At 44.2% G+C, this 26,966-nt stretch overlaps 1 long non-coding RNA gene and 1 other non-coding gene across 2 annotated transcripts in view; one reads left to right on the forward strand and one right to left on the reverse strand.

Annotated features, from left to right (window-relative positions):
- LOC132648228 (uncharacterized) overlaps positions 1–26,966 on the reverse strand; it is a 65,085-nt gene that overhangs the window by 14,175 nt on the left and 23,944 nt on the right. Inside the window, exon 2 of the long non-coding RNA XR_009586598.1 lies at positions 17,816–17,961. This is a non-coding gene — a long non-coding RNA (uncharacterized LOC132648228). The remainder of the gene's footprint in view (positions 1–17,815; positions 17,962–26,966) is intronic.
- Positions 5,133–5,239, forward strand: LOC132648418 (U6 spliceosomal RNA). The gene has a single exon (XR_009586821.1). It is a non-coding gene; the product is annotated as a U6 spliceosomal RNA (small nuclear RNA).

Below are 26,966 nucleotides of genomic sequence, written 5' to 3' on the forward strand. Positions count from 1 at the left end.
TCCCGGGCCTCTTTTCTTTTCTTTCTTTTTTTAGTTGCTATTTTATTCATTAAAAAAAAATAGTCATTTTACTCAGTAGGGGCTTAAAAAGGGCAGTCAGTATATACAGCTAACTGTTAAAACAATGAGAAGGATAAAATAACAACAACAAAAAAAAAACCACAAAGCCTCAAATAAAACAAAGAAAACCAACCAACCAACCAATCGACCAAAACAGAAAACAAAAACAAACAAAACCCAAGCCAAACCAGCTGAAAAAAAATATGCTAACAACATATTTTGCTTAGACTCATCAAATTATCTGAGCTTTCCAAAGACATCAAAAGTGACTCAGACCTTGTCCATAAGTAATTTCTCAGGACCTGTCATGTCAGGCCAGACTGTAAACCAGAGAATAGCCGGTCATTTTCCTTATGGCCTAAGGAGTAAGGGAGTGTCATAGACTGCAGCATCACAGCCTCGTCAACACTGTTGCATGACATGCAGTCATCTTCAGCACCGCACTACAGAGAGAATCCTATTCTTTGGGGCATGGTATGTGGGGATAACAGCCTGTCATTACTATAGGCTTTCTTATCAGATTTCTCATCACCTATGGAGGACTCAGTCAGCTTACTAAAGACCTCAAGTGTGACCTGGCAGAGTAACCCTTGCCCACCAATATATCCTTCTGCATGTTGCTCTGCTCCTCACGGGAAGCACTTGCTGATGGATGTCAGGGTTCTCAGTAATTCTTGAGGGGGATTCCACAGTATCGTGGTTCTTTTCCTCCAGGATGAATGGTGCCAATAGACAGGTGGATCATATGAGGGATGGATCACCTGCTGATACATTGAGGTCTTTCTCTCTGGTTTGTTCACAACCATGAGGAGAAGTCTTTTGTTGAGGAGGTGTTGGTGCTGACATGGAGAATGTCATGCATTCAAGTTGTGTGTGGCTTCCTTCAACATCCTCAGTTCTCTTAAGTGGTGGTTTCCTGGTGCAGTCCAGAGCATCATGTTGGGGGCCAAGTGTGGTTTTACTCTTTCCTGGGGTGGGGTTTGGAAGCTGTTTCCCAGGGCAGGAGACAAGGCACAGAGCTTGGAAGGCTCCAAGAATGACAAAGCTCAGACTCAGGGAACTAGTTAACTGGGCCTCCTTGCAAAACTATCTACCTATTTAACAATTAACTTTTGCCTCCCTCATGACTTACCTCAATTTCTCACCATGGCTTGCTTGTTCAACATGCTTCTTTATGTAACCCAGAATCACCTTCCCTGGGGGTGGCAGTGCCCACAGTGGCCTACACCTTCCATATCAGTCATTAATGGAAACCCCACAGGCCAATCTGCTTAAACCATCTGCTACGGTTTAAATAAGTATAGGCCCCCAGAGGCACATACCTTAGAATGCCTAGTCACCAAAGGGTGCAACTCTGAAAGGATTAGAAAGATTAGGAAGTTATTGGAGGAAGTGTGTCACTGGGGATAGGCTTTGAGATTTCAAAAGCTCACAGCAGGCCTGGTGTTCCCCCATTTCACCCTCTCTGCCTATGAATCAGGATGTAGCTCTTTGCTGCTGCTCCAGCTCCTGCCTGCATGCCACCATGATCCCCACCAGGATGATAATGTACTCAACCTCTGAAACTGTGAACAAGCCCCCAGTTAAACATTTTCTTCTATAAGAGTTGCCGTGGTCATGATGTCTCTTCACAGCAATAGAACACTGACTAAGACAAGTTCACAGAAAAACTAACAAGCACAGTCTACTACTTCACAGTTTGGAGGAAAGGATCAGGTGCTCAGATAAATCCCTTCTGGGTGGAGCATCATTATGAATGACCAGGGAAACCATAACAAACCCAGAATACCCCACTCACACATTTCCTCCAAAAAGGAAAACACAGAGTGCCAGCTTCATTGAGAAGTGTGTTAGTTGTCTTTTTTGGTTTAAGGAAGATGAGAGGCTCAGAGAAGGGGTTTGTTTTGGCTTATAAGATGCTGTGCATCACAGTAAGAAAGGCATGGCAGCATGTGAATGCCGGTGATAGGAGCATAAAGCTGGCTGGTTGCATTGTATCTCAGTAGGATGCACAGAAGAATAGGGTCTCACTGTACTGCCTCAAGCCCTCAGCCCCACTGACCCACTTTCTCCAGCAAGTCTTTATCTCCTAAAGCTTTTGTCACCTCCACAGACAGTGCCACTAGCTGGAGACCAAGTGTTCAAATTCATGAGTCTGTGGGCAATATCTCATATTTAACCACATGTCTATGGCTTAACTATGAAACATTCCTGAAAGAAACTGGATCGAGGAGACTGATAGCAAGCAAGCAAAACAGGAAATTGTCCTCCATCATTCAACTTGAGCCAATGCCCACTTAAACCCACAATATCATAATATATATGCACTTTATTTCTTATATCCTTCAGGGGCATCTGTGGATGCCTGACGAACTATACCCTGGGAAATGGACAGTGCTCAATTGTTCTCGTGGGATGCTGGTTATGGTTCTGATAGGAAAGGCTCAAATCATCGACGGCCTTTCTCTTAGACTAAGAGCTTATGATTAGCGGATTCAGAGACTCACTGGGATGATCAGAGATTCAAAAGACTAGCTCTGGTCAGTTCAGTTACTGGATGTCTGAACAGCTTAGACAGACTTAGAAAGTAATCCCACATTGTTGCCTTCACCTGCAGATCAAGTTAAGAGTTAAGAAAGTTTAAAAGACCATGGAGAAGCCCAACAAGCTACAGCAGTGAGAGAGCAGCAGACATTGTTTCTGGGTGGAACAAGAGAGTCCCATCTTCTCAAAGTTGGAGTAGGATTCTCCTCAGCTTAGCTCTATGATGCTAGAAGTCAATTATAGTTGATGAAGCCAATGCAGGATCCTAGAGGTGAGTGATATTGCTGAGGCTACGAGAGGCTGCTGGCCTACAGACCCAAGTATGACCCCTTGTCCAAAGCCGTTTCATCAGCCTCAGTGCCTTGGACATTGAGCTCTCTAAAATGTCTCTGTCCCTTGAGCCAACAGCCATCATTTGATATGAGAAGCAGATAGAGTGTACATATTGTTCCAAGCATGTGAGACTAGGGGTGGACATTTTTCTACTTCTTGGAAAAACACGCACGGGAAACTTGAGTTTCAGTGACATCGCCATAGATGTTTTCGATTCTGTAGGGAGAAAGAAGGGTGTATATTTCTACCAAAGAGATGCAGAAGAGAGCCACAACATTTAGTACTAGAATGTCATCACACAAAAAAAGCTAGCAAAGACGAAAATATTACACGATGGGGCAGTGGTAGTCAAGTGCTAAGGCAGCTGCCACATGAGTCCTAGAAGTAGATTTTCTGGGGTTCATTAGATAGCACTCAGTGCCCCTATGACAGGTGAAAAATAGAAACTTGAATAACCATGGTCTGGCCAAAGATTGCTACCAGGCCTCATATAGGGGAAGCCTAAGGATAGGGATAATGTCTGGGTTAGCCGTCAAGTGAGTAGTGTAGAGCCTAAGAATGACGGTTGTGATGAGAGAAATAAAGAATAAGCACTGATAAACACAATGCCAGCACTGGCCTCTTACGGGTTTTATCTTCCCAAAGCAATTACCTTTGATATTGAGGAAATAAGACATCAGTTAGGTATCCACACATGCAAAAAGAATAAGGGTGCTGTGGGTTGGACAGATGTAGAAGTCAGACTCTGGAGCAAGCCAGAGAGTCTTCATCAAATACAGTGGGAGGTCTCCAACTTGAGTATTACTACCATAACTGTCATATATCTGGCCCAAGGGATCAGATCCATCCATGATTCTCCTCATCACTCAGCTATCAGGTGTGGATTATCCCAAGAAAAATTGACCTAGAGTAAGAAGATCCCAACAAATGCAGACCTAGAAGTGTTAAGCCCAGGGGGCGCCTAACTTTCACAGGGAAAGATGAGGGGAACTCAGGAGACCAGATTGATGCAATTTGCAAAAGGTTTTTCAAGCCATCACACAACGTGGCTGTTCCCCAAACCAGCGAGGAACAACAGCGGGAGACAGAATTCCAGGGTTTTTAAAGAGAAAAGCGTGGGAATCTCAGAGGTTGCAAACTTGGCAACTCTGGATTGGGTAGGGTAGTTGACTTTTAAAATGATTGGTCTATTTTAGGTGCCAAGACCAGTCAGTCCTGCCCCCCGGGTGCCAGGCAACGTTTTCTTGTTCTGCAGATCTGGACACTCCTCCACAGCACGGTGGAGACCTTTGGCATTCCTTTGCAACGGGGTGGGGTCCTGTTTCAATTCACCCGTCCCTCCTCCTGCTTTAGTACTAGAGAACCTAGTTTAATATGGGGTATAAAATTTATAAAGAAACCTGTAAAGTTAACATGTTCCTTTCAGAAGGAGACAGTGAACCTGAAGATTCCAGGCGAGATGGCATACATAAATAACAATTCCTGCTATGCCAAGTATGACCAAGCAGAAATGAGCTCTGCCTCCTGTGGTGGCAGGAAGGCTGGCCCTACCCTCACTGGCCTGGTAGAGGCCACACATAAAAAGATGACATGAACGTAGGAGAGGACTTGTTGAGACATGTGCCAGCTAGAGGAGAAGAGAAGAAAATGGATGGAGGTGGATGTGGCTAAAACTCATTATATGAGGGTAGAAGCTGTCACAACAGTTTTTAAAAAATAAAATGTGTATCTTAAAACGAGTGCTTTGAAATAATCACATCAAAACAATATAGGATCCGTAACCAGCTCAGAATAAATCAGGAGACCATCAACCAAACCAAGAGTTCAGTGATATCAACCCAAATGATTGGTGTTTCATCTGACCAAGAGCAACTTGTTTGTGGTCACAGCACCAAAGAAAATAAATCCTCTCCATTGAGTGTTAAATCGTAATAGTAGCCCTGGGACCCCATCCATGTGAAGTATTGACAGGCCTAATCTTGTGCAAATTTTGTGCAGATACACACAGCTGCAAGTGAGTTTGTGGCCATGTCATGTCCAGAAGGCATCACTTTGTTGCACAGCTTCTAGCCTCTAGCCTTTACATCCTTCCTCTCTCATGTTCCATGAGCCTCAGAGGTGGAGAATATACTGTTCCACTTGGGAATGAGGGCCCACCATCATTTCTTGGCTCTTTGTTAGAAAATGAAAATTCTGTGCTCGCTTCGGCAGCACATATACTAAAATTGGAACGATACAGAGAAGATTAGCATGGCCCCTGCACAAGGATGACACGCAAATTCGTGAAGCGTTCCATATTTTTTTGCAACCTGTTTTCCTCTATGCACACCTAATTTATTGTTCCCCCCTACTGTCTAATATTCCACAGTCACTTTTTATTAACCAGAAAATTGAATTACAGGAGTACTTCTCTTCCCAGCCAAGTCTACTATGCCAGAGATGTTGTCTTCATTTTGTACCAGGTAAATCAGTCATTAAATTATGACCTCACGATGCTGTTACAGCAATGATGGTAGTACATGCCCACTTAGCCACATTGAGAATTACAGCAGGACAAAACTAAAAGCAGACTTTTTGATTTTTGCGCCTATGTTGTAGGTATGTGTCTTCCTGTGTGTGTATGCTCTTGGCTATATTGTACTTTCCTGTGTCTTAAATAAATATTCCAATTTTAAAAAAAAGAAAATGAAAATTCTGACAGCAAAAATCTAATGCTGTGAAACTGAATGCTTATAGCCATTCACCCTATCATTCCTCCACTACCTAATTCTGCATTCTTCTTCCTGTGACTTCTCCTGCTTATTTAAACTTTGATGCCTTTAGTTTAGAAAATGTATTGTGCCTTATAAAGACACTAAAGATAAAAGGCACTTTTTTCCTCCAGCCCAGCAGGAAGCCTGACAGAGCAAGCTCTGTTCCTGCTTGGAAGAAATTTTATTGGGTCAGGCAGGAAGACACAAACAAATAAGGGTTGATCAGCTAGTGTCCTGAACCCCCTTCCTGTCCTCCTAAGCGTTCAAGGCAAGCTGGGGCTCAGTGGGAAGAACTGACCACAGGGAGCCACTCTTGAAAGCTTCACATAAGCCCTAAGCTGAGGCATGGATCTCTAGCTCATGCAGAGAGGCTTAGCCTTTAGGAGAAAATGTGAGCCAGAGGCATAAGGAAGTAGGAAGTGTTTGGAGAAAAACCTTGCCATTTGGTGCCCCAGTTGCTTTTATGTTTGATAATTACAGTAATTTAACTTACAAGTATTTGTAAGTTGAAAGTGGGGGGAATCTAATTGAAGATATTTTGGCTTCACTGGTTTCCTCAATGGGGAATATTTGATATTCCTAAATTGGCTTAAATTCTAGGCAATAGAATTAAGGATCATGAATAGGTCGATCTACTATCACCGGAAGTCTGTTTCGTGTGTGTGTGTGTGTGTGTGTGTGTGTGTGTGTGTGTGGCTGCATGCGCATATTTGCACCACATGCATGCAGCACCCTCAGAGGCCCAAAGAAGAAATCACCTGAAACTGGAGTTACAGGTGGTTGTGAGCCTCCATGTGGATGCTGGGAACTGAACCTGGGTCCTCTGCAAGAGCAGCAAGTGCTCTCTCTTTTTTTTTTTAATTTTCTTATTATGTATACATTGTTCTATCTGCAGGCACACCAGCATGCCAGAAGAAGACACCAGACCTCATTATAGATGGTTGTGAGTCACCGTGTGGTTGCTGGGAATTGAACTCAGGACCTCTGGAAGGGCAGTCAGTGCTCTTAACCTCTAAGCCATCTCTCCAGCCCCAGCAAGTGCTCTTTTAACACCTGGATTATCTCTCTAGCCCCTATCGTTGGCATTTTAAAACATACATAAATGGATAATTTTCTAAAAGTTTTCAAAACCAGAAAATAGAAAATTAACAAAAGTTTAGAGGCTGTTAGAGCCAAAATTCTGAAAAATAACCCTTTCAACCTTCTATACTCTATCCTTTCCTGAGACTCTTGACTATTTTATCTCAAAGCAAAACAAGGTTCTGTGTTGAAGAGAAAAGATAGTTATGGATTGTGTGTTAGCTTTGTATTGCTGTGATAAGATGCCATGACTATAGCAGCTTGTAGAAGAAGTTTATTTGGATCATTCCATTCCAGATGGTTAGAGTCCGTGCGTGGCCGTCAGAGTGGGGAGGATGGCCATAGGCAGGCAGGCATGGCTCTGAGGGAACAGCTGAGAGCTTACGTTTTGATCCACAAACATAAAGCAGAGAAAGCTAACAGGGAACAGCTTAGGATTTTGAAATCTCAGAGGCCTTCTCCAGTAACACACCTCTTCCAACAAGGCTACACTCCCCCCAAACCTTCTCAAATAGTTCGACCAGCTGTGGACTAAGGATTCAAATATATGAGCATACAGTGCCGCTCTTACCCAAGCCACCACAGGAAGGCTGTTGGATGGCGTCTCTATTCCTTGAATGAAAACAAGGCTAAGATCTTTGATTATGGGGTTCTTGAATAGTCGTAAAACTTCCCAGGATTTTTTTAAATTCAGGTCATCCTATTAGCCTATATAGTTTTCTGATCTTAATCAGATTCCTTATCTGTGGAGCTGGGGAGGTAGCTTAGAAATTGAGAGCACTTGCTGCCCTTACAGAGAACTTGTTTAGTTTTCAGTACCCACACCGAGTGGCTCACAACCACCCCTAACTCCAGTTCTAGGGAAATAAAATATAACAAATTATTGGACAAAATGGTCAATCTTTTGTAGCTGACTGTGCTTCCGGCCACTGATGACCAGTTCCCTGTCCTGTGATTACCATGTAGCTGGATATATAAGTGTATGGGACATAAGCACATCTGTCAACTATACAAACTCCGGTTTGGAGGAGTAAGTTAGTGAAATTAAGTAGTACTTACATCATACAGCATTTAGCAAGTCTGGAAGGCTTCGAGGCTAGAGTGACCAGGTAGAGTGACTTCCACCCTATTAATTCTCAGATGACATAAGCAAAGGTTTAGGATTGACTTTTCATCTAAACTGTAGGAGAGCCATCAGCTTCCAACGTGAATGATGGTCATGGTGGATTTATCAAGCCTGGTCCAACTGATAGAACAAAAAGATAGGTTCCCGGAAGGTAGGTACTGCAATAGAAATTTGGGAATACACCAAATTTGTTTCAGGAGAGCTGGGACGTTGCAAGTCTAGAGCCTAGTTATATTGGCTATCTCTCACTATCCATTTCTGTGTTTACCTATCAGGTTAATCCTTTTGGAGAGTACAAATGAGACCAGATGCTTTTAACCAAAGGCTGAGGAATGCTATCGGACAGCATTTGAAGCCTGTAGTAGATTGTTTGGCTTTATGATAACCCACTTACCCAATTTCCATTGTATTTTAAAGCATTGATCTATGAAGTCCTTCATTCTGCTACATGGAACATAGTAGGTGCTGTAACCTGAGCATGTGTCCCTGAGTCATACTTTATCCACAGGAACAATCACACCAAAGCTCAAGGGAAACGGTCCAAGAATGAGATACAGTACTGGAGAGCTCGGCCTCTAAGAACACTTGCTAGTCTTCCAGAGGACCTGAGTTCAATTCCCAGCTATTCACAACCACCTGTAACTCCAGCTGCAGGGGCTCCTACTCCCTCCTCTGCCCCCCTGCAGGCACCTGCATTCATATGCGCAAATAACCTCCACCCTGTAGATACACAATTAAGCATAAAATTTTAAAGGTGAAATTAGGAAAGACTAATATGCTGAATAAAACTCCGATGAATCATGGTTAATAAATTTAATGGGATGTCTTTAAAGTCTGCTTCTTGTGACTGGATGCAAAGCAGTAAATGAACTGATCTCGACAGACTGGAGACAGGAAAATAACTCTACATCTCTTTTGTTATTGCCATAGTAATGAATCGAGTAGTCCTGACATTCTACACTAGGTAGCATAGAATATTTGACCCTCTAATAGTACTAAACCCTAATAGTACCAAACCCTCTAAGAGTACCAAACATGTTAGGCATGTGAATAAAAATGCTTTATTTTCTAAAGTACACTTTAAAAACAGCGATCCAGCATTTTTCAAGTCTTCTAAGCTTAATTCCTTGTAATTCTTAGTTGCAGGAATTGTCATTCTGAGATTTGTTTGGAAACTGGTAACACCAAAGAAAAGAATGAAGCTACAGTTCCATCCATCTGTTAACACAAAAAAACCACAGCTCCCATCACACAGGGAATAAAAGATAGCTCGTTCCATTTTGGGTGACCATGGCCAAGGAACACAGATTTAGGTTACCCCAAATTCCATGTTTCAACCTGGAAGCAGTTTCATGATTTTTTTTCTATAGTTTTACAAACAAAAAAAATCATAAAACAAAGTAAGTTTAAAATACGTTGGTGAAAACATCAGAGAGGCGGGGATAAGGTGTTGAGCTGCTCTGCAGGCCAGAGATGCTGATGGTGACATCTTAACAGGAAAAAGAAGAGCTAAGTCAGGAGTCTAGAAGGCTTGTTTTACCTGTTGTTGCAAGATGTTCCTCCCGATACAGAAGTGGGAAGGAGTGGCTCTTTAGACTCCCCGGGCCCTCAGCATTTTAATCTCTCCACAGCACTGAAATTCTTATCAGCCTGTGGCTCTCAGCAGACACAGATTCCTTTCAGGAGTTTTCACTCACAGTCAGATGCACCTTCCCTTTCATAACTTTTTGTTTACACTCATCACCCAAAGTTCCCTAACCTTCTCACCCCTGTCATTCAGTTGTTGCAAACTCACTGGAAGATTACATTTCTCTCTATATTTTTTAACCAATCTGTCCTCCTGACATTGAAAGACTTGAAGTTCTATAAAACTCTCTGTCGCTGACTGAAGAAATCCTACACAATATCCAGGATGAACAATCAATCCCCCATTGGAAGCATCTCCCCAAATCTGCAGTCCTACGCTTGAAGGGACTCTGGTCAGCTCTAACTAGATTGGCTCTGCCAGGCCTTGCACTTCTCCCCCTTTCCCTCTGCCTTGCTAAAAAACTGTTAGACTACATTCCTAAAGGTAGCCCTGAAGGCTTATTCCCTTATTTGGCCACTTCCTCCTCCTCCGCAGGCTGACTACCAAGGTCCATCTATCAAAGTATTGAAGTCCAGCAATCAAAAGCCCCCTTTGGCTCACCTAATTAACATGCCCAATTAAAGTTCAACACCTCACCCTAACCCTGGGTTCCTCTCTTAAATTTACGTACTGCCATTTACTTACCTGTCACATCTGTCTCCTCTATTCAGGCAGTCCTTTGTCTATCTTGTCCCCTTCTCCCTCCAGGACAAACACCCCATTCCCCTCTCCCTTGTTCCTTTTCCATTCTCCCCTGTCTTCTATCTCCTCTCTGTATCCCCTATCCCTGCCCTCTGTCCCTCTGGGGCAAATAAATCTCCTTTGTGCTGAGAACTTCATCTTGGGAATCTTGATACTTTTACTTTCTGCACTGGCAAGGTTAGCTAATGGAGAACATTTGAACCTCTGCCAAGGCATACATGCACAGAATATCTTTTAAAAGATCTGATGTTTTAAATTGTATGCATGCATGTATGTGGGAGGCATGTTCCTGAGTGCAGGTGACTGAAATTCATATTCCCCTGGACCTAGAGTTATAGGCAGTTGCTAGTTCCCCCATATGGGTGCTGGGAACTACACTGAGGTCCCGTGCAAGAACAGCAAGTGCTCTTAACCACTGAGCCATCTTTCAGGCTCAGTACAGGATTCCCTGTACTATATTTAAAATACTTCATTTTCTTTTTCAATTATATTATAATGAAAATATTCATAGTATAGACAATTGTTAGTTCTAGTAGCAAGGTCTTTTTTTTTTCCTAATCAAATTTGTTCCATCAATAGTATGCACATTTCCAGGCTTTGTCTGACCACCCCTTATTTAGAAATGATGTAATGCGAGAACTCCCCCTCCAGTGTAGCAGGAAGCTCCCAGTCCTAATAACAGTGTTCCCACTTATATTTTCCATGAAGTGTCCTCCCATGTTGAATATTGCTGACAAAAGTAATTTGGAGCGCATATCATTTTTAAAGTAGAATCTGGTGATGCCACAATCTGAAACATGTTCAAAACATGTATGCTTCCATCCAGCTGTGCAGCAGCCTTTCTTTGACACTGCCATGTGTTCTAACCCTCCTTTCTTCCACACTCATTCCTGTATCAGCCTGAAGGATCAGCTGATAGATCTTCAGACTTGTGTGGTAAATGCTTTAACCCAATGAGAACCATACATTAAAATAGCAGGTTCTATTATAACATTTTCCATTATACCTAATTTTTTTTGTTGATCTTCTTTCCCACCCCTGCCTAAGGCTACCTCCCTGCCCACCTATGCATGTAAACCATCACTACCAAAAAGTGGAGTGGCCCAAGTTTCTAGAGCTTATGAGAGAATCAGCTACTATGACAGGAATGTTGTCTTCAAGTCATCTGGACCCATTTATATGCCAGCCTTTACTTCTGTTCCTCCATTGATCCAATGTTTGTGCTGCCTACTGTATAATTCTATTAAAGGGGTCTTTTAAAGGTCTTGTTTACACAGAAGTAGCTATAGTCTCATTACAAGACATGTAGCTCCCCTCCAGAAACAAGTATTGAGCAGTGTCACTGTGAGTAAGAAACTGGTCACTTCCTTTGCTCATCCAGTCGGACGACCCCAGCAGAGTTTTGAACCAAATCAATTGAGGCCTGCGATGGTTCATTGGTTTTTGCCATGAGGTACTCTGTGGTCAAAATAAGACTACAGAGAAGGTACACCAGGCAGACTTTGAAGTCTCTACAAAGACCCTCATCTAATTTAACGCCATCTTTCCTGAAGGATGAGATTTTTAGGAAAAAATTGTGATATAGATAAGATGCTGTTTATTCTCCAGGAGCCAAAGTGCTGGCAGCATGCTGCTCCACTCACGGCTGACTCTAGCAAATAGTCACCAGTTTAATAAGATGAGGTGAAGTGAAGCATATACGCTCTGCTTCTTCCCTCTTTTCATCACTCCATGCCTCAGAATCCTGGGTCTTACCTAGATTTAGATAATCAGAGGGAATCAGTGAGGTTGTGTTACTATAGAGTGAGGTTTTCCATAAGGAGAGGAAATTATTACAGATGCCAAAAGGGTAAGTGGAGGCTGAAGAGATGGTTGAAAGCACTAAATTCTCTTGCAGGGGCTAACAACTCACGGTGGTTAACAACTGTCTATAACTTGACTTCCAAGGGTTATCTGCCTGCGTGAGACGGTGAAGAGCCTCAGTGGAGAGAATCTGTCAGATCTTCTACTGAGCAAAAGCTAATTCACTGGGTGTATTCAGCATGGAGGGCATGTCCTGTTTGCGGTAACTGTGGGCAGACTTTGTTCTTTTGAAAATATCCCGATGGGCTTAAGGTAAGTGACATTGTTACTGAAGCCATGTCCTCACTGCTCCAGTGTCAAGGACAAGGGGAAATGACTTGAAAAGCCAGCAAACCGAAGAAAATGGAAATCTATCGCCAGCAAAGGCCATCTTCACTCAACCAACAGCTTAAGCTTCTTTTATCCCTAGGTAAGAAAGAGAGAAGGGAGAGGAGACTTAGATTTAGAAAGGATTAGGAACTGGGATGTGTGGCTCTGACACTCTATTGGTCCAGAACAGAACACTGAAGACTGTTGTTGGCAATCCGCTGATGGTGCCTTTGCAAATCTCAAATATCTTCTCTGATCTTAGTGTCTTCAGCCTCAGAGGAGAGAGAGAGAGAGAGAGAGAGAGGAAGAGGAAGAGTTGGGAGTGATCAACCTGGCATTAATTTTGTTCAATAATTAATTTTTAAATGAAAAATATATCTATATATACAGCTAGCAGAAAATTGATCCATCAATTGTTTAACTGAATGACTTCCAGGATTAGTAATCTTTCTAGTGAGCTACAAACAAGTGAAGTGAGTGTTTATATTTTCCCTTGGTATTATTGAGATGGTTCCTGTTAATTAGTAACATGACAGGATCCACTGTGGAGTTTACCCAATTTGGTTAGTTGATAGAGGAATTCACAGCTTAGCTGTGGGTGGTCTCATGCCTTGGGGAGGATCCTGGACTGTATGAAATGGCGAAAGGAGGCTAAGCCTTAGCATTGCAGTTCTCTTTGCTTTTTGACTGTGGCTGCGGCTGTCTGTCTTGACCTCTCAACCTTGACGGACTCTCTCCCTGATTCCCAGCCACAATAAGCCATTTCTCTCTTGGGCTGCTTTTGTCCGGGCATTTTTTCACAACAACAACAAAAAAAAAAAATAGAAGCAACTTAAGGAAGTAAGAGTTCAGTTGTCACGGTAAATCTAAGCAAGTTGGCAATGGGAATCACCCATCAGTCTTCTCTTTGTTTTCAACTCTATGGCCCCTAAAGTCCTTTGAATCTTGTGAGTGGCAAGTGTCTTTTGTATGCTAATGAGAGTGGTAGCAACCCTTAATATCTCCATAGTGGGAACTGGTGACTAGAAATAAGCCGTGATTAAAAGCCTGGGCTTTAGCACTGTGACGCTCAGAGGAAAGAGAGTGAAGGTACAGTTAACCACCAGTGACAACATTAATCACACCTACATGATGAAATCTCCATATAAGTTCAAAAGGACAGGCACAGATGCTTCCAGGCCCAAATGCACTCCAGACTCTCCTGTCTAAGCCTGCTGAGAGCTAGGATTACACACTTGCACCTCCAACCCTGGCCTGTTCTTAGTGTCCAGTAGAACACCAGCTGAGGTTAAGCTTACTGTTAGGAGTTTCTGATTGCTGAATGAGTTTCCATGTTGGCTTCAGGCTTGGTTATATTTTCTTGTATTTTACAAATTGGTTTTGGTTGAGTTTTAGAAACTTATCCATGTCATCTGGGCCAACTAATACGGGTCAGGGCGAAATTACTCTTAGAATCCTCTTCTTAATCATCTTACTGTCACAAAGCCTGCTGCACTGCTCTTTACTTTCTTAGTCTTTTTTTCTCAGTCTAGTTGAAGCTTTGCCAATTTCCTCCTCAAAGAACTGGCATGTTCCCCTCTTGTGCCTATTCCTAATTTTTATTTCCTCCCTTCTGCTATCATTAGGTTTAATTTTTACCTTTTTTTAGTTTCTTAGAGTACAACGTCTGGTAGTTTGAAATCTTAATTTCAGTTTTAGGCATAAAATGTCCCTCTTGGCACTACTTTTATTGCGTCTGTGAATTTGGAGTATGTTCTTTTGTTTTCATTTGTTTCAAGACTTTGATTTTCATTGTGATTTTCTCCCAGCTATGGTTGATAATTCCAGTTACCCTTAGATTATTAATCTCTGGCTTTGTCTCATTGTGATCAGAAAATATACTCTCTATGATTTCAATTCTTTTATAGTTATTAAGATGTGTGCTGTAACCTGACATATGGTCTATCCTCAACTGTTCCATATCCACTCGAGAAAAATGATTATTGGCACTTAGGAGTGTTTGGCACCTGCTTAGCACAACTGCTCTACCTCGTTATTCAAGTCCCATTCTCTAACGGTCCTCTGTCTGGTGGTGCCGCCCACGATTAGAAGTAGGCTGTTGAAATCTCCTGCTGCTGTTGTAGGGATGTCTATTTTTTCAACTCTCTCAGTGTCTGTCTCAGACTTAGGGGTGCCTAGGGGTGGTTCCACTTCCTGCTTGTTCTTTGGTATCGGAGAATGGAAGCAGTGTGGCTAGCTGCCTCCCAATCCTGCTGCCACCTCTGGAGTGCTGTGCCTTCCCACCGTGGGAAAATTCATCCCCTCTTAAGGGAGGAAGTGCCTGTATTTTAAGTCTTTTGTCAGGTTTACGAAAAGTTAATACTGTACATAAACTAACACCTGTGTGCACATTTGCTTTATATATTGGTCATTTCCCCATGAATATCATATCATCTGCTTGTTGAGGTCTGTGCTATGACCCACACAATCTCTTACCATAGCTACACATGGATGGATGAATCCAGGAGTTCTTGTATTATGTCAACTACCATTGCTGTCAGTAGCCTCCGTCCTAATATTCATACTTCTGATTCCCTTCAGGACCCGCAGTCAGGAGAGACAAAGCAAACTTCCAGGTTTGTTCACACACAAACTAGAGCTTGAAACAAGTTCCAGTCTCTTCTTTCCATGCAGGAAGCCAGGAATTGGGCAGCTTTTTTCCTAACTGCCTGTGGTTGTGTTTGGAAAAGACAAGCCATGCTAGGCAGTTTCCGGTCGGCCGAATGTGGTGCTTTCTTGGTGGCTGCATTAGATTTGTTCCTAAGATCCTCACAAAGCAATTTTATTTTTTAAAGATTTACTTTTAATTATATCAATGTGTGGGAATCTTTGAGGGTGTATGTGACTCCAGATGCCTAACGAGGCCAGAAGAGGGCTCTGATCTACAGAGCTGGGGTTATGAGCTGTTTTGAGCCATGCTGCTGGTGCTGAAAACCTAACTTGATCCCTCTGCAAGAATAAGTGCCCTTAACCAGAAAACCATCGCCCCAGCCCCTAAAGCTCCCTTAACTGTCATATCATCTTTCTGTCTTGTCTATCATCAATCTGCTTAGGATTTCCATGGAGGTATGGCAGGCAGATGCATGCTATTCTGCCATTTCATCATTCCACTCCCTTGGGTCCTCTGTGCCATTTCTATCCCATCTCTTCCTGATTCTGTTTTGACACCAATAGATTGAACTCTCACAGTTTTAGAGGACCGGCCTCAGGCATGGAGCCACCTCGCCTGCAGGAACAGACAGACAGATGGATGGACGGACCGATGGACAGACAGAAGGGCTCCTTGGGCACCTATCCAAGACAGTCCTTGGCCAGTGGTAAAGCCAAACTTTTACCCCAGAGTTTCCCCATGGGGTCAGCTCTAACTACCCTCGGCAAGTCTCTGCCTGAGTCAGTCTGAGTATTTCATTCTTTGTCCCTGTTTCCTGAACTCTTCCCAGTTTTCCTGATGGATGAACTTTCCTCACAGCATTAGTTACTTGCCCTGTGGCTGTAATAAAACACTCTGTCAAAAGCAGCCTACGGAAGGGATGGTTTTTCTTGGTCCACAGTTGGAAGTTACAGACTTCATGGTGGGGATGTTACTGCAGCACGAGCTTGCGGTACCGGGACACACTGCATGCACACTGAGGATGAAAACAGTAATTTGTATTCACTTGCTCCTTTTTATACAACCCAGGTGCCCAGCTCAGGGAATGGTGCTGCCTAGAGAGGGCAGGTCTTCCTACCTCAACTAACCTAAGCAAAGATAGTTCCACCACTTAACGAAGAAGCTATTTGAAGCTGATAACTTCTGGGAAAGGAATATCGGTTTTCTCCAGTGAAGTATAACTGGGTATATCAACCACACCCCAGGGGCAATCCCTCTGCCAAGGAGCGATTATCCAACAGAATGAACCACATGTTTATTAGTTCTGTGGGCTCTTTGTTTAGTTTAGTTTGGGCATTTTTTTGTCTTCCTAGGAGTGGGAGAGAGAGAGACAGAGACAGGCAGAGAGAAACAGAGGTAAAGGGAGAAAGAGAAATATATACAGAGAGAGAATGCAAGGACAGGAACATGAAGGTGGATGGGTAGGGAGAATCTGGGAGGAGATACAGGAAAGGGAACACTTGACCAAAATATACTGTATGCAAAAAAGTTTTACATTTTTTTTCTTAAAAAAAAATCTCTCCAAAGCATGACACCTTTCCCAGATGATTATAGGTTTTGTTAGTATTTATTTTAAAATGATGCCAGATATGAAAGAGATTTATTGGATGGAGGTGGAGAGAGAGAGGAAAAGGAAAGAAAGAGACATGGTGCGAGGGGGGGGTACCCCGGCAGAGAAAGGAGAGAAAGCAAGAGAGGGGAAGAGCAAGAGAGCCAAAGAGAGGGGGAGTGGTCACTATGTACCTGGCCCAGATGATGTCATAGGACTCAGGTACTGGTCTAAGATGCTGTCAGGACCCTGAAAATCCCCACAGGAAGGCCAGTTGACTTGCCTGCACAGCATAACAGGTTTCCCAAAGGCTCTTGGGACTGTTCTCCAGGTGTGGGGCTGGTCCAGCTCTTTCTGATTCTCCTTTGACACCAATAACCTCCCCCCTTTCTCTCAGAAACACCATGGTTATATCCACAGTATATATTACATTTATTTCCCCGCACAAACAGCAGTTTGTAGCCTCACAGGATTGAAGCCAAACAGTACCCTGTTGTACCTTAAAGTTCTCACATTATAATGTTCTTCAAACATGTCCCAGAGTGGCTCATGCTCTTGGGTATCGTGGAATACCTCAGAAGGCAGCAGAGAATAAAATCCCCTAGTGACTGACCAATCAGATCAGGGCAGGAAAGAGAAGGGGTACTTTAAGTGGATTTAGCTAAAGAGGATTTAATCAGGAAAGGGGCTCTTAAAAGATGCGGGACAAGATTAAGTGTTCAGGGAGCAGCGACCAGAGGGCTTTTACCAGCTAGAATTAAAGGAGTGTAGAGAGGTAGTTACTGGAACCCAGCACAAAAGATAGCCACGAGAGAGGCCACTCAGTAGCTGCTAGAACTTTTGGTGAAAAAACACAACCACTGCCAAGATAAGTTGTTGGGACAGAAGAATAAACACTCTCTTCTGCCTTTGTCCCACCCATGATCCTCCCGCTAGTGCTTCCCATCAGCAATGTCTGCAAAAACCCAGCAGTGAGTTTGGAAGACAAGCTGTTCCATCAGGACCCCCTTCTATCCAGGACAGGTTTGCTAACAGAGCACAGAAAGCCACTGATCCAAGAGATAGTCAGGCTGAAGCTGTCACATCACTAACTAAGAGGTAAACCCCTAAAGGCCCAGTCATATTGCCCACACATAGAGAGTCACAAGGATGGACAGCTGTTGTGATTCTGAGCTCTCACCTACACTGGCAGAATCTCTGCTGGACCAGTGTTGAAGTCTGGTGCCTAATTTCTTCCACAGGCTATGATCATGGCGAACATGGCTTCCAGAGAGGTCAATCCATGGTAGCAGGGAAAACAGGTGACAACATCTACAAGTCAGCCTCCTGTGGATGTGTGAGAGAAAAATGAAGAAGCACAGAACAGCTGAGAAATAGGCGCTTCGTTACACTCATGTGCCCTCTACTACCCTAACTCTTCTGCAAAGGGAGGGATGAAGAAATTCGCATGTCATCCATCTGAGGGGACCTGAAGAATTTGGGAACATCTGTAAGAAAATGGGGAGCTATAATAAGGTATATTTGCCCACCGTGTGGCCCACATGGTGAACAAGGATCTGTCTGCATATAATTGTCACTGCACTATGAAGCCTGTGTGCATGCCAGCCCTGAGTGGGACTCCCCACCTCCTGAGTGCTGTCAAGGAAAGCTTTGCACTGATGCTAAATGATGCAGTTCTAAGTGAGGTGATTAAACAGTTCAGTGGAAGGAGCATCCTCTCAGGGAGAAGAGCAACAGGAGGCTTCCGGGACATGCCTGAGTGAGTCACAGCCGGGATCTAGAGAAGGAAGCTGGCTGGTGGCCCAGGAAGTAGCTGAACATACCTCTTTCCAAGAGAATAGTGGCCTGGTCTGCTTGGGGAAGCAGACCCTACATACACCAAATGGGATGTGCCTACAGGGCTTTTGGGAATCCTTGAATACCTCAGACCAGGACTAGGAAGCTTTGAATTAATGACAGTTAACCTTATTAACAGTTATCAGTAAAGTGCCATGTGTCCTCTGGCCTGTTTGTGTCCACACTTTCAGATGTCCTAGCATTTAAAGGCTTTGACGGTAACTCCTATGTTTGTCAAGTTCTCCTCAACATGAAGAGAGGCTGGGAAAGAGTTTGGAAAGCTGGTTATTAAGAGACCAGTGGAGACCACAGGGTGGGGCGGGCCTGTAAGCTCAATTCCGCCAATCCTCAGGGTGTGAAGCCAAAATGACCAGGTCTCTAAACCCTTACCATCTCTGTCACCGAGCACAGAATGCCTCAGGTAGGTGTGCTGTCAGCGCTATTTTTGCTGAACACCTGGGTCCTATTTCCCTGTGGTTCTAATGATCTTCAGGGTGGGGCCACCAAGCAGAGGGATTCCCAGAATTCCCAACCAGGGAGCATAGGGAAGGCTGTTGCCTCCATAAGAAATAATGAGCTTCTGTGGTTGGATCACAGACCCCATGACCAGCAGGAAACACTGTGCTGAATTTGAGTGGCTGGTTCTGCCCTTTCTGCCTGACACAGCCAGGCCTGGAGACTGAGACAGGAGGGCAGAGGCTCTGGGAACTATCCTTGGACATCCTCTTTGGATGGTGATCTGGGGGTTACAGGCCTGTACGTGCATCACAGAACTAGATAATTAGATAAACATGAATCACGGCTTGGGCTTTAGCTTTTCTTAGTGGCTTTTCCTCCCCTTTCTGATCCTGTGAATGGTGGCTGAGCAGTTCCCTTCAGATAGAGAAGGAGCTGGGTTACTCTGTTGCCACCTTCATCCTTAGGACTTGTGGGGCATTGCCCTCACCCACCACCCAGGTCCCATGTACAGTTCAGCTTTCTTATTAGGGTGTCAAGAGCAGGCGAGCCTTGCTCACACAGCCATTTGGTTCAGGAATGACTATACTGAGCTCAGGAGCAGCTGCCATTTCTTCACTCAAGCCAGGCCCAGTGGCTCTACTTTCCTCCTGCCTACAGATCAGATGAACTTCTCCAGCACCATGTTTGTCTGAGTCACCTCATGCTTCCCTCCATGATGATAATGAACTAAACTTCTGAACTGTAAGCCAGCCCCAAGTAAATGCTTTTCTTTATAAGAGTGGCGCGGTCATGGTATCTCTTCACAGCAATAGAAACAGTGGGTGACAGACAGTGGGTAAGAGACGCTGACACTCAGGCTGGCCGTCTCTCCCACAGGTACCTGACAGCACAGTGTCTCCAGTTCCCCACCAACTTTATGAAAGGACAACACAGAGGCCAGGGACTGTGGCTGAACCCAAAAGAGCTCAGCAGCAGCTACCCTGGGGTAAGTGGGGCCTCAAAAAGAAGACAGGGTTAACTCAATTAAACTTAGAGCAAAGACTGACTTGCTGAGGAGCTCATTCCAGAGCTTGAGAGAAGGATCCCCTGCTGTCCTAGTGTGGGGCATTTTGTTAGAGCATCCTGAACAGACTGGATTTTATGAATGGACAAAGGCATTCTTGAGGTTCTGGAAGTTAGGAAGTTGAAGACAGGGGGCTGGCATACTTGGTGCCCAGTGAGAGCTCATGTTTCGGTGCATCAATGGCACCACTTTTCTGTGTCCTTAGAGAGAGGCCAAAGAAGTTCTTGAGGGCATGAGTGTAAGTATTTAGGCACCTGCTTCTTGGTTGCCTAGCAACCTATGATGTCATCATGTGTCGCCAGCCAGGTGGCCACACCTGGCAGGTGTGGTTACTTTGCTCCTTAAAAGGATCAACCCACTACTTTGTCTCTCTCTTGGCCTCTCTTGCCTCTTGCCCTCTTGTCTATCTTGCCTTCTTCCCTTTCTCTGTCGGGGGGCATCCCCTCTTTCTTCCCCCCATCAGGTCCTGCTCTCTCTCCTCTCGCCCTCTTCATCTCCATCTAATAAACCTCTTTCATATAAGATCTGCCGTGTGCCTCATGATTCATTAATTGGTCCCAACAATGAGGCCCTTCAGAAGAACTCTACCCTCAGGCCATGGTGTTTCCCCAAGGTCCTATGTCCTCATTCCCTCAACCTTGGATTAAGGGTTTAACACGGGGGTTGGAGAAGAGTTTGCTGGCTGTGTTTGCTGAGTTCAGTGTCCATCACAAGCACGTCAGGGGTGGGCAGTCAGCTCTGACTCCAGCTCCAGGGGATCTGACGCCCTCTCCTGGCCTCCATGGATGACCTCATTCATGTGTGCATGCCTCTGTGCACACACACACACACACACACACACACACACACACATTCACATGCATAATGAAAAATAAAAATCCTAAAAATATTGAGGGCAGGAACACTATCCCTGCCATTGCAGGGTCTGTGAGGACAGAGGGACAATGAGCTGCACAGTTGTCACTGTTGTTAAGCCTTGCAGCATGGAAGAACAGGGAAAAGAAGGTACTGTGTAACCTATGGGAAAAACCTCACCATGACAGTGAACTGACATCTCCCCATGGACTAGCCAAATAGGTAAGCTCTTTCATATGTAAACATAAGAATGACCAAGGAAGGCCCTGACACCTCTTACCCTTACAAGCCCACACGCATGTACATGTACACCCTCACAAGCATGTCCACACACACACACACACACACACACACACACACACACACACACACAGTGTGAATTGTAGAGTGGCTTTCCTGTAAATACAACGACCTTCCTCCAGCAGAAGCAGTAAGCAGCAGCTTCTGTTTTACAGATCCTGGAACAGCCAGAGGCAGGGCGCTGTTTGATGTAGTCTGTAGTCACCTTAAACCTTAAGTGACTCCAGCTAATCTCATTCTACAGACTTCCTGGGTTCTGGGAAGACTCTGTTCTAGCCCCCAAACACTGCAAACACATTTATTTTGATGTCTTTCCTCTTCAGACCTCCTGGCCCCTCACACCCTGGCCATGGATTTGCATGAGAAGTAAGGTAGGCCACAAGCACAAGAAATGTTTCCGCTTCCTTGTTAAAATCTAAAAGGAGAGAAGCCCAAATTATATCCCACCAAACAGATTGCAAATTGAGACTCTGTGTGTGGCTGTGCCCACCCGAGACAAGTTCTTGAACCCATGCAAATTAAATCACATTAAATGCACTAGAAAAGACCTCGCTGCTTAACTCATACTAAAGGATGTCGTGTGAGAGGATTTCTAATAAGATGACTGGATTCATACATGTTACATGTAAAGCGATTTCCAGATTACTTCCTATAGAACCAGAGCATAGATGGCAGTTAAGAAGACAAGGTGTTATTAATTGACTCCTTATTTTAGGGGGAAAAAAAAGACTCACTTGTCAGTTTCAAGAAGGTAGAGGGGTCATTCCAAAATCTTGAGGTGAGCCTAGGATGTTTGTGCCTGTGGGGGCCACTGCCTGGTCTCTACTGTTTCCTTCAAGGCAACTGTCTCGTTTCTAGAAAGCTCTGTCTCTCCCCATGAATTGTTGGAGGGGCAACTAGCAAGATTCTTTCCATCTCTAACATGTTGTTTCTCATGGACAGGCACTGCTTACTGGGGAGAGTGGAAGGAAACTGAGGCAGAAGATTGGCATAGAAGTTATTATTATCAAAATTCCTTGTCTGCTGCTTCCTGAAGGTTCCCAATTCTGAGCCTACTTTATTCTCAAAACACTGGTTCTGTTCATTGTTATCACGGGCGGGTGACTAATTCTCTTGCTTCCAAGCTACTGGACCCATCAGCTGCTCCTGTCTCCACAGAAGTGAAACTCACTCTGTAGCACAGTCTTGGTTTCTTCTAGGTGGTGGTAAGGTTGCATTTCAAGAAGAGCCTAGGACAGGCTCTGCCACACAGGTAGCCTGGTCTGCTCACGTTATCATATGATGTTTGACAGTCTATTTTCCCCTTCTTTCTTTCACGGATTTGCTGTAATTTTGTGTCCCGAGGAAAATAAACAGAAAAGTCTATGGTCCCCAGGTGAGTCTTTGGCATCCTCAAAGGGCCCATGCAAAGAGGAAGGAGAGGTGGAGCTCCATAGACCTTACCAAGGGAGAGCAAAACTGATAGAACAGAGATCCAGGAAGCTGGCTCAGGTGGTGAGCTTTCTCTCTATGACTATAAGCTGTCTCATGAAAGGCAGATCTGTCTCATCCATCTTCAGTCCCTGGTGACAAGATGTTTTGATAAATGTGGCACTTGTTTGTTGTCAGAAAATGCTTGTTTGAAAGAGGAAAGGAGCCCCCCAAGCATTGTCTGTGATGCTGAAGGCCAGTCTGAGCCTGGGAAGCTGGTCCTCATAAATGTCAGGGTCCTTGGAGAGAGAAGTAATTACAGTCCTGACATTTGGAGCATGAGGCAGAGCTCCTACAAGCACCTGGTCCAGGGAATTATTTTAGAAGCTCCCAAGTGGAGTGGGCAGCCTGGCTTTATGAGGGGAGACTCTTTAATTTTCCTGTTTCTGCTCCTTTCTCTCCCAACACCCCAGGCGTAGGGCGACCACTAGCTTGCTCTCTTTGGTTCTCATCTGAGACAGTGGGCCGAATTCAGCCTCACATAAAAACATGTTTCTTTCCCACCCAGGTGAACCTCACTTCCTTCAGCTGTGTCCATCATGGTAGTTTGGATGACTCATCATACCTTTTATTTGATCTTAATCTTTCTTAAATTGCAGTAAAAACAGAGAGCCTAAACTAAGGGCCAGGACATTTAGCACTAATTTTTCTATTAACAAACGTGAGAGTTTTTCCATGTTTCTTTTGAGCATTGGCATGGTTAATCTTTATTTTTGTTTATTTTGAGATAGGGTCTCACAGTGAATGGTTGGCTGGCCCAGAACTATGGAGAACAGGTTGTCCTTGAACTGACAGAGATCCTGTCTCTACCTCTTCAGCACTGGGATTAAAGGTGTGCTAAACCAAGCCAAATTTGTCATGGTTAATCTCGATTCTCGACTTGTTGAGATATACAGTCACCATGGAAACACCGCTGGGTTTGCCTGGCTTTTCTGAAAGGTTTTCTGAGCAGAATAGACACACTCTGAGTGCGGGCAGCACCACTTGAGGTGATTACAATGAGAAACGTCCTCCACAGGTTCAGGAATTTGAACACCCAGTTCCTGGTTTGGCACAACCTTGCAGGAGGATATGTGTCCTTGCGGGCAGGTCCCACTTCCAATTTGTTCTCTCTACATTGAAGATACAATATCTCAACTTCCTGCTCAAACTGCCATCTGGACTCTCCCTCTGGAACCTTCCATCAGTTGCCTTGGTTATGGTATTTTATCACAGCAAACAAAAGTAACTAATACAACCATCTTGGACAGGGTCCTTGACTTACTTAGGGATTCATTACGACCCACCGCCACCAAATGTAAGGCAGCTAGAGGTCTCTACCATCATCTATTAGCTTATCCCGATTGTGCTACCGTTCACAATTGCTCTCCCTGCAAAAAGAAAGACAGTTTTACCACAGGAAAGAATGATTGAAGTTATAGGATTTATGTTTGCTACCAGTAAATCCAGGTTGAGAAGATCAGGATCCCTTTTCACATTAAAGCCTGGCATCTGGAAAGCCACGCAACTGTCCATCTTACTAGTGCAAGCTCCTGACATCTGCATGTCCAGATGGAAGTAATTGGTAAATTAGACTCCATGGGAAACTAATCCAAACATTTTCTGTTTATAAAGCCAACCTCCGAAAGGAACGGTGGTTCCATAATGGTTCTGCTCTGCGCGCCCACTAAGCAGTGCAGGGTGACGCCAACACCACGAACATTTGTTAAAGTTGCATTTGGAAATCATGGGCCAAGAACATGATGGATTCTGAAGCACTATAGTGCCTTCAACATCAAATTGTCTTTATGAGGGACCAGAGGTGCATTGCACAGTAGAGTACAAAACCCAAGCCATTTGCCCTTTTGATTGTGTATGAGTGTGTGTGTGTGAATGTGTATGTGAGTGTGGATGTGTGTAAGTGTATGTGAGTATGTGTGAGCGTGTCTGTGAGTGAGTGTGAATGCGTGTGTGTGTGAGAGTGGGAGTATGGGAAGTGTGCGTAGTTATCTGGGTAGAGGTACATGCAAGTGAGTACAGGGACCCACAGAGGCCAGAAGAGGACATCAGATCTCTTGGAGCTGTGGTGGCAGGCAAGTGTGGGCTCTCCAAGGTGAACTCTGGGAACAGAGCTCCAATCTCCTCCCAGAGCAGGAACAACTGAAGCAACCATTCATCCTTCATCCCCACCCCCATCTCTTAAATCCCATGTCATGCCACGCTCGTCTTGATCTGCATCTGTCTCCTCCATTCCAGCTAAAATGGGGTCACAGAGGGGTGTCAGATTCCCCTGGGGCTATAGCTACAGGCTGTTGTGAGCCCAATGTGAGTGCTGGGAACCAGTCTCCGATGGAGGTTCTACGGATGAATATAACTTGAGGTAGAAATATTTCCTGGTGGGGTTGTTTGTTCATCAGAAGACTCTGGACACAGAGGGTTCATAGGGACAGTACAGGGAGAGAAACGGATGTGAATATGTGTGCTGAAGGCAAGAGGACACTGTAAGGTTCGTCTCCCATTGACTTCTTTCTCCTAGAAACCCTGTGTCTAGCACATAGGGCCCCACAGGGCAGAATGAAATCTTATAGCAAAGGTGATTCCCTGGGAAGCATGACTGATGAGCACACAGCCAAGAAGCTCCTGGCGAGCGCGTTAAGTAACTAAGCTTCTCACTCCCCTTCGCTCACTGCTCTGGCCCACTGCGCCTATGGCCTCCCTCCTTGACTCTGTTTGTGTTGACCACACTGAGGAAGAGCGGAATAACATACAACCGTGATCAAGTCTCCCAAAATACTAATCTATTAAAAGCATCAGTTCATCAAAGTCCACGATGTTAATTTGCTGGGAGAGAGTCCCATTGGATTAGACTTTTAATTGGTATGAAATGCAGCCCAGAAAACAGGGTCTTGGGGAAATTCCATTCTGCAGGCTGGCAGTAATTAACCAACCTCCTCTAGAGTTACTGCCCCCTGGAGTATTGGAGTTGTTAAATTACCAGGCAGGAGGGAAATTCTATTATCCAGAAGCCCAACCCCCAATTCTCTCTACTCCCCTCCCACACTCTCTAATGGAAGGCGGAAATGAGTCATTTCCGATTCCGGCACCAGAAACTCTGGGGCTCTATAAAACTAGGTGGCAAGGAGCAAAAGGTGTCTCCTGATGGTGGGACCATCTCCACCATTCCAGGAGACTGTTGGGGTATTTAGGTTAGTGTCACAGATACCTAAGCCTGGTAGCCTTATCAATGAGTGTTGGAAGGTCACAAGTCTGGAAACTTTGAGGTCCAAGGTCAAAGTGTTGATAATGTTGTTTTTTTTTTTTGGGGGGGGGGGGTTGTAGAACCTTTAGGAGGCACAGCCTTGCTGGAGAAAGTAAGTCACTAGATGTAGGCTTGAGGGATTATAGCTTCGTCTCACTTCCTGGTCTCTCTGCTTCCTGTGTGTGGATAGGAATGTGACAGGTCATCTTCCTGCTTCGCCACCATTCTGTCTTCCCAGGCTTGAAGGTCTTTCTTACTCTGGAACCATTGGCCAAAATAACCCCTCCACTTTTTTTCTCTCTCTCTAAGTCTCTTTGGTTCATAATATTTTATCACAGCAACAGAAAAGTAATGTAATGATGGAGCAACTTTATACAAGGAGTAGATGGAAGGTGATTAAACAGTGTGTGCCTTTGTCAGAACTCATTGGGCACACACTTAAGATCTGGACATTTCCTTCTATATACTTTCCCCTAATAAACAGAATTAGTCTGGAAGGGGAAATGTGTATATACGATTTAACTCAACTCCACTGTAAAAATATGCCTTATGCCATTAGGCAAGAATATAAGAAAACATCTATTGCAGTACTTAGGACAGAAAAAATAGAAACACAATTCAGATACTCAGCAGTGATTAAATTACAGAAACTATAGAGCCTATGATGAAATGTACTTTGACATGGGAAAATATAAAGCACGGTGAATTAAAAGCAGAATGTAATCCGTTTCTGCAAACATTAAATGTAATGGTGGTTTGGTATTTATATTTTTTTGTCTGGCCTAATTACAGCAAAGCTCGTGCTTTTCCAAGTTCATAAAGTGAGGATAGTGTGTGCAACTTAAATGTCTGGTTGTCTCTGCGCATTTTAATTAGATCTGGGACAGCCCCTATGATAATGGAAACTCCTGTATTGTCAGCACTCAGACTGTTCTAAAGGTTCTGGTTCCTGTAAACTTCTATTGCGAAGTCTTGAAGCTTGGTGCTTCCATCTCATTGATACACCCCCCCACACACACCCCTGACAATCTAGAAGAAGTTGCCTGACTCCTCTGTTCTGGGCTCAGCCAGCGAGGCTGCAATCAGAGCCCATAGACTTTTATTCCAAAC

Source organism: Meriones unguiculatus, chromosome 16, assembly GCF_030254825.1.
Source record: "Meriones unguiculatus strain TT.TT164.6M chromosome 16, Bangor_MerUng_6.1, whole genome shotgun sequence".
Classification (NCBI taxonomy): Eukaryota; Metazoa; Chordata; class Mammalia; order Rodentia; family Muridae; genus Meriones; species Meriones unguiculatus.